The sequence below is a fragment of the Apodemus sylvaticus genome, chromosome 23, assembly GCF_947179515.1.
Source record: "Apodemus sylvaticus chromosome 23, mApoSyl1.1, whole genome shotgun sequence".
In the NCBI taxonomy this organism is placed as follows: Eukaryota; Metazoa; Chordata; class Mammalia; order Rodentia; family Muridae; genus Apodemus; species Apodemus sylvaticus.
This window is the reverse complement of record NC_067494.1, coordinates 53081476-53089306: the sequence shown is the minus strand read 5'-3', so window position 1 is coordinate 53089306 and position 7831 is coordinate 53081476. Positions and strand designations below refer to the sequence as shown.

General features: G+C 37.9%; 1 pseudogene; it reads left to right on the top strand.

Moving 5' to 3' along the window:
• Nucleotides 1-7831, top strand: part of LOC127673874 (vomeronasal type-2 receptor 116-like) — a 35555-nt pseudogene that overhangs the window by 11425 nt on the left and 16299 nt on the right.

Sequence of the window (7831 nt, the reverse complement as noted above, 5' to 3'; positions counted from 1 at the left end):
CAGAGTAATTGTGGCTTCATAGAACAACTTTGATAGGGTTCCTTCTGTTTCTATTTTGTGGAATAGTTTGGAGAGTATTGGTTTTAGGTCTTCTTTGAAAGTTTGATAGAACTCTGCACTAAACCCATCTGGTTCTGGGCTTTTCTTGGTTGGGAGACTATTGATGACTGCTTCTATTTCATTAGGGGTTATGGGTCTATTTAGATTGTTTATCTGATATTGATTTAACTTTGGTACCTGGTATCAGTCTAAGAAATTGTCCATTTCATCCAGATTTTCCAGTTTTGTTGAATAAAGGTTTTTGTATTAGGATCTGATGACTTTTTAGATTTTCTCGGTTTCTTTTGTTATGTCTCCCTCTGATTTTCTTTTTAAAATAATGTTTAATAATTATTTTGATAATTTCTGGCTAGTATAAATAAGGCTGCTATGAGCATAATGGAGCATGTGTCTTTATTGCATGCCAGGGAATCCTTTGGGTATATGCCCAGGAGAGGTATAGTAGGGTCCTCTGGAAGTCTCATGTCCAGTTTTCTGATGAACCTCCAGACTGATTTCCAAACTGGTTGTACCATCTTACAGCCCCACCAGCAGTGGTAGAGTGTTCCTCTTTCTCCACATCCTCGCCAACACCTGCTGTCTCCTGAGTTTTTGACTTTAGCCATTCTGACTGGTGTAAGGTGAAATCTCAGGGTTGTTTTGATTTGCATTTCCCTAATGACTAATGATGTTGAGCACTTCTTAAGGTGCCTCTCGGCCATCCGAATTTCTTCAGGTGAAAATTCTTTGTTAAGATCTGTACCCCATTTTTTAATAGGGTTATTTGGTTCCCTGGGGTCTAAGTTCTTGAGTTCTTTGTATATATTGGATATTAGCCCTCTCCCAGATGCCCCTCAAAGGAGGAATGGATACAGAAAATGTGGTATATTTACACAATGGAATACTACTCAGCAATTAGAAACAATGAATTTACAAAATTTTTAGGCAAATGGTTTGATCTGGAAAATATCATCCTAAGTGAGGTAACCCAATCACAAAAGAATACACATGGAATGCAATCTCTGATAAGTAGATATTAATTAGCCCAGAAGCCCTGAATACCCAAGGCACAAATTGCATAACAAATGACTCCCATGAAGAAGCATGGAGTAGGTCCTGATCCTGGAAAGGATTGATTTAGCATGGGAAGGGAATATAAGGACAGAGAAAAAGGAGGGAGGTGATTGGAGAAGGGATGGAGAGAAGAAAGTTTATGGGACATATGGGGAGGGGGGATCCGGGAAAGGGGAAATCATTTGGAATGTAAACAAAGAATATAGAAAATAAAAATATTATAAAAAATAATTATTTTGATTATTTTTGGTATGAAATCTATTGAAATATCAGATACATAGTAAAATTAAAATCAAAGCTCATACATTTATTTATAAAATAATATAATAAATATTAAAGGTATGCAAAAATAGGTATCATAAGCAACTATCTTCTAACATAGCTGCCAGGTTATTCATTATGGTTTTATGTTTCAATAATTCTGGTAGCCAAATAGTCTAGAATTAGTATTAGGACTTTGAGATTTTGAATTTTGGATTGATGAAAGTTACCTAATATATTTTCTGTCCACAGAACTTGTGTTCTCTGGGAAAAGCACAACATTAATTGTTTTGATATGTTCTTGGATTTGGTTTGCAAGAATTTTATTGAGTATTTTTGCATCAATATTCATAAGGGAATTTTGTCTATTTTCCAGTTCTCTTTACCCAACTCATATTGTTTCCTTGAAAATCTTAACCATTATTATGGTTTATTATTATCTTAACCATTATAATGGTTTATTATTTACATTCATAAGCAAATCAACATATTTTTCATATTCCTCAAAATTCAATTTTAGTCCTAAATATACCTTCTCTATCTTTATCTTTCTATCCACCCAATTTTAATTTTAATACTCTTCTCACTCAAGCACACTTTGTGTTTCTTGAGTACTGTTAAGTTGGTACCATCCTCGAATATGATTTGCCTACCATAGATCAGATTATTGAAGAAAAACTGATTCTTCTTCTTAAAGAAGTTTTCACGCTGGTATACTGTTCAGTTTTAAGTAGAAATGGCTACCATAGGTTCATGTGTTTAAATGCTTCTCCAATCGTGAAAGATACTATTAGGAAGTGTGATTTTCCTGAATACCCAAGGCACAAATTGCATAACAAATGACCCCCATGAAGAAGTATGGAGAGGGTCCTGATCCTGGAAAGGATTGATCTAGCATGGGAAGGGAATATAAGGAAAGAGAAAAAGGAGGGAGTTGATTGGAGAATGGATGGAGAGAAGAAGGTTTATGGTTCATATGGGGAGGGGAGATCCGGGAAAGGGGAGATCATTTGGAATGTAAACAAAGAATATAGAAAATAAAAATATTAAAAAAAAAAGAAGTGTGGCTTTGTTGGAGTAGGTATGGTCTTCCTGGAAGAAGCATGTTAATAGATCTTTGTGTGGTTTACACATCTAAGAAAAAAAATTCTTTCCCTGGTCTTAATTTCTGTTGCTTGTGGATGAAATGTAGACCTTTTACTTCCTTTTCTAAGATCATGTCTGCCTTCACACCAACATGTTTCCCATCACAAAATGGTCAAAACTTCTGAAACTATAAGCCAGCCCCAATTAAAGGTTTGCCTGCATAAGTGTTCCCATAGTCATAAAACTAACACAGAAATTGTTACCAGGGATGAAGTTATTGCTGCGATAAGCAATGTTTCATTTCTCTCTCTCTCTCTCTCTCTCTCTCTCTCTCTCTCTCTCTCTCTCTCTGTGTGTGTGTGTGTGTGTGTGTGTGTGTGTGTGTTTGTTTGCTTGTTTGTTTGGAGATATGTTGACTTTGGGATTTTGTTTAGGAAAGCAGTTAAATGGTTGAAGTGCTGATTAATGAACCATTTCAAAAAGAACATGAAAGAAAAGTGGTGTTGAGTGTGACTTGAATTCAGCAATCCTGGATCAACTGGTTTCAGAAGAAGCAAATACTATTATGTTTCCAAGAAACTGTTCTTGTGATATTTTGTCAAAGTATACTTTAACTTTTTGGTCTTATCCCAAAAGAATCTGCCTTACTTTAAAGTGAATAGTTATAAATTAATCCCTTTTGCTAGAAGAAATCTAGACCATCTGGTCCTGTGCTTTTTTTGGTTGGGAGGCTGTCAATGACCACTTCTATTCCTTTATGGGTCATGTGACCATTTAGACAGTCTATCTGATCCTGATTAAACTTTGGTAGTTAGTATCTGTCTAGGAAATTGTTCATTTCATCCATATTTTCCAGTTGTGTCGAGTATAGGCTTTTGTAGTAGGATCTCATAATTTTTTTAATTTCCTCAGTTTCTGTTGTCATTTCTCCCTTTTCATTTCATTTTATTTTATTTTTTTATTGATATACTTTTTATTTACATTTGGAATGATTTCCCCTTTTCTGGGTCCCCACTCCCCGCAAGTCCCATAAGCCGTCTTCTGTCCCCCTGTTCTTCTATCAACCCCTTCCCAATTCCCTATTCTGGAATTCCCCTATACTCTTGCACTGAGTCTTTCTAGAACCAGGGGCCACTCTTCCATTCTTTTTGGACATCATTTAATTTGTGGATTATGCCCTGGGTATTTAAAGTTTCTAGGCTAATATCCACTTATCAGTGAGTGCATACCATGATTGATCTTTTGAGACTGGGTTACCTCACTTAGTATTATGTTCTCCAGCTCCATTCATTTGTCTTAGAATTTCATGAATTCATTGTTTCTAATGGCTGAATAGTACTCCATTGTGTAAATATACCACATTTTTTGTATCCATTCGTCCGTTGAAGGACACCTAGGTTCTTTCCAGCTTCTGGCTACTACAAATAGGGCTGCTATGAACATAGTTGAGCATGTGTCCTTATTGCATGCTGAAGAATACTCTGGATATATATGCCCAGGAGTGGTATAACAGGGTTCTCAGGAACTAACCTGCCCAGTTTTCTGAGGAACCGCCAGACTGATTTCCAAAGTGGTTGCATCATCTTGCAATCCCACCAGCAGTGGAGGAGTATTCCTTATTTATCCCTTTTCATTTCTGATCTTGTTAATTTGGATACTGTCTCTGTGCCCTCTGGTTAGTCTGGCTAAAGGTTTATCTATCTATCTTTTTGATTTTCTCAAAGAACCAGTTCCTGGTTTTGTTGATTTTTTGTATAGTTCTTTTTGTTTCAACTTGGGTGATTACAGCCATGAGTTTGATGATTTCCTGCCTTATACTCCATTTGGGTGTATTAGCTTTTTTCTGTTCTAAAGCTTTCAGGTGTGTTGTTAAGCTGCTAGTGCATGCCCTCTCCAGCTTCTTTTAGGAGGCACTCAGAGTTATGAGTTTTCCTCTTAGCACTGCTTTCATTGTGTCCCATAATTTAGGTATGTTGTGCCTTCATTTTCATTAAATTCTAAAAAGGTTTCGATTTCTTTCCTTATTTCTACATTGACCAAGTTATCATTGAGTAGAGCATTGTTCAGCTTCCATGTGTATGTTCTGTTGTTTTTTTGTTGCTATTGAAGACCACCTTTACTCCATAGTGATCTGATAGGAGGCATGGAATTAGTTCGATCTTCTTATATCTGTTGAGGTCTGTTTTGTGAACAATTATATGGTCAGTTTTGGAGAAGATAACAAGAGGTGCTGAAAAGAAGGTATATTCTTTTGATTTAGGATGAAATGTTCTATAGATATCTATTAAATCCAGTTGGTCCAAAACTTCTGTTAGTTTCACTGTTTTTCTGTTTAGTTTGTGTTTCCCTGATCTTTCCTTTGAGGAGAGTGGGGTTTTGAAGTCACCCACAATTATTCTGTGGGGTGGGATGTGTGCTTTAAGGTTTAGTAAAATTTCCTTTATGAATGAGGGTGCCCTTGTATTTGGAGCATGGATATTCAGAATTGAGAGTTTTGCCTGTTAGATTTTTCCTTTGATGAGTATAAAGTGTCCTTCTTTGTCCTTTTTGATGACTTTCAGTTGAAAGTCTATTTTATTGGATATTAGAATGGTTACTCCAGCCTGGTTCCTGGGACCATTTGCTTGGAAGTCTGTTTTCCAGCCTTTTATTTTGAGGCAGTGTTTGTCTTTGACAGTGACGTGCACTTCCTGTATGCAGCAAAATGTTGGGTCTTGTTTACATATCCTCTCTGTTTGTCTATGTCTTTTTATTGGGGAATTGAATCCATTGATGTTAAGTGATATTAAGGAATAGTCATTGTTGCTTCCTGTTATTTTTGATGTAATTTTTATGTTTGTGTGGTTATCTTCTTTTGGGTTTGTTGAAAAAAGATTAATTTCTTGCTTTTTCTAGTGTGTGGTTTCCCTCCTTTTGTTGGTGTTTTCCATTCTTTATCCTTTGAACGGCTGGTTTTGTGGAAAGATACTGTGTAAATTTGTTTTTGTCATGAAATATCTTGGTTTCTCCATCTATGGTAACTGAGAGATTTGCTGGATATAGCAGTCTGTGTTGGCATTTGTGTTCCCTTAGGTTCTGCATGACATCTGCCCAGGCTCTTCTGGCTTTCATAGTCTCTGGTGAGAAGTCCAGTGTATTTCTGATAGGACTATCTTCATATATTACTTGACCTTTTTCCCTTACTGCTTTTAGTATTCTTTCTTTGTTTAGTACATTTGGTGTTTTAATCATGTGATGGGAAGAATTTCTTTTCTGGTCAAATCTATTTGGAGTTCTATAGGCTTCTTGTATGTTCATGGGCATCTCTTTCTTTAGGTTAGGGAAGTTTTCTTCTATAAGTTTGTTGAAGACATTTACTGGCCCTTTAAGTTGGAAATCTTCACTCTCTTCTATACCTATAATCCTTAGGTTTGGTCTTCTCATTTTGTCCTGGATTTCTTGAGTGTTTTGGGTCAGGAGCTTTTTGCATGTTTCATTTTCTTTGACTGTTGTATCAATGCTTTCTATGTTATCATCTGCATCTGATATTCTTTCTTCTATCTCTTGTATTCTGTTGTTGATGCTTAGATCCATGACTCCTGACTTCTTTCTTAGGTTTTCTATGTCCCAAGTTGTCTCCCTTTGTGATTTTATTATTGTTTGTACTTCCATCTTTAGATCCTGGATGGCTTTGTTCAATTCCTTCACATTTTTTGCTGTGTTTCCCTTTAGTTCTTCAAGAGCCTCTCCCTGTTTACTTCTGTTCTCCTGTATTTTTTTAAGGGAGTTTTTTTATGTCCTTCTTGAAGCCCTCCATGGAGACCTCCATCACCATCATGACCTGTGATTTTAAATCCAAGTCTTGCTTTTCTGGTGTGTTTGGGTATCCAGGACTTGCTGCTGTTGGAGAATTGGGTTCAGATGGTGCCATATTGCCTTGATTTCTGTTAGCCACATTCCTACCTTTGCCTTTTGCCATCTGGTTATCACTGGTGTTAGTTGGTCCTGTTGTCACTGGCTGGTGCTTGCCCCTCCTTTTGTGCCTGCAAACCTATCTCAGCAACTCTGGGTGGCCTGCTTTCCCCTGGCACAGATTGCTGTAGCGCTGCTGAGTTCCTGGGTGCAGGTAGAGTCCTGGTGGGGTGTGTTCCAAGCAATCCTCTACAATGGTGATCCCTGCCTACCAATCTGCTACACAGTCATAGAAGCAAAGATGGCAGCTGAGACCCACTCTCTTGTAGTTGTATTTGGGTAGGTACCTCTGTGGCCCCGATCAACTCTGGGAGGAGGCTGTGCTGGCTGTCTCCTCCATTCAGCTGGATATATAGCTGGATTCCTGAGCCACTTGGAGATGTCATGCTGTGGCAGGGGATGTTCCCAAGCTGGAGGCAGAAACAGAAGGCTCCTCCCAGGGGCCTCCAGACAGGATCCTCTGAGTTGCAGGGCAGGTCTCACTTGTGCTGGCTGCCTCCTCTGCATTGGCTGCTGGGTGGATATCTATCTTCCTGAGCTACTTGAACAGGTCCTTTCTTAATAACAAGGCAGGCTTAGTCTTATTCAAAGGAACAAAGCTCACTTCTTACAAACATGTGTTTTATTCATTTAGCATTAAAAGGGTAGAAGCTTTTTCTTTATGCAATAAAGATTGGAGCTCATTTTTCATCCAGAATGAGTGAGTTCTTTCTGCACTGGTACTTGGTCTTTTGCTCCTTATGCTTATGTAAGTATGGATGTGTGTATAAGTATGTCATTGTGAGAATGTATGCATGTATATGTGTGTAGGTATGTAATTGTGAGAATACATGCAAGCTGGGCCCAACTGGATTTGAATGGAAATGTGCAAATGAGCATGCATGAAACTGTGTATGAACTTATGTGAGATTATACATATTATCTTATGTAAAAGTTTATCTTTCTGAGAGTGTTATTCTCTTCTCCTGGTTCAATAGAAATTTATTGCTCCAAACTTCATCCTAGTCTGACAAGCAAGGGGCATCTGGACAAAAGGGAAAAGGCTCTAGCAATTAATTCTTTACTTAATCTCCTGCTGTTTTTGGATGAGGTGCTAAGTGCCTGAGATTGCAGTTTCTGGCCTCAGAGGAACACAGAAGGCAGGGCAGCTACACCTGCATAGTAACTTAGACTTAGATGCGTAAACTTTTCATTGTACAGTAACCATAAATATCTCATAAGACAAAGTCTTACCCCCCAAATTTCGTCAGACAAAGTCTTACCTTCTGCCAATGCTCTTCCTCTTTCACTGCCTCAAGAAGACCTGAAAAGAAAGAAGAACCGCATACTGGGGCTGGTCCCCTGGCAAATACTGGTATGTAGTACATTAGCAAATCCAGGCTGCAATACTCAAAAAGCAATCTCAGAGAAATAGCAACTG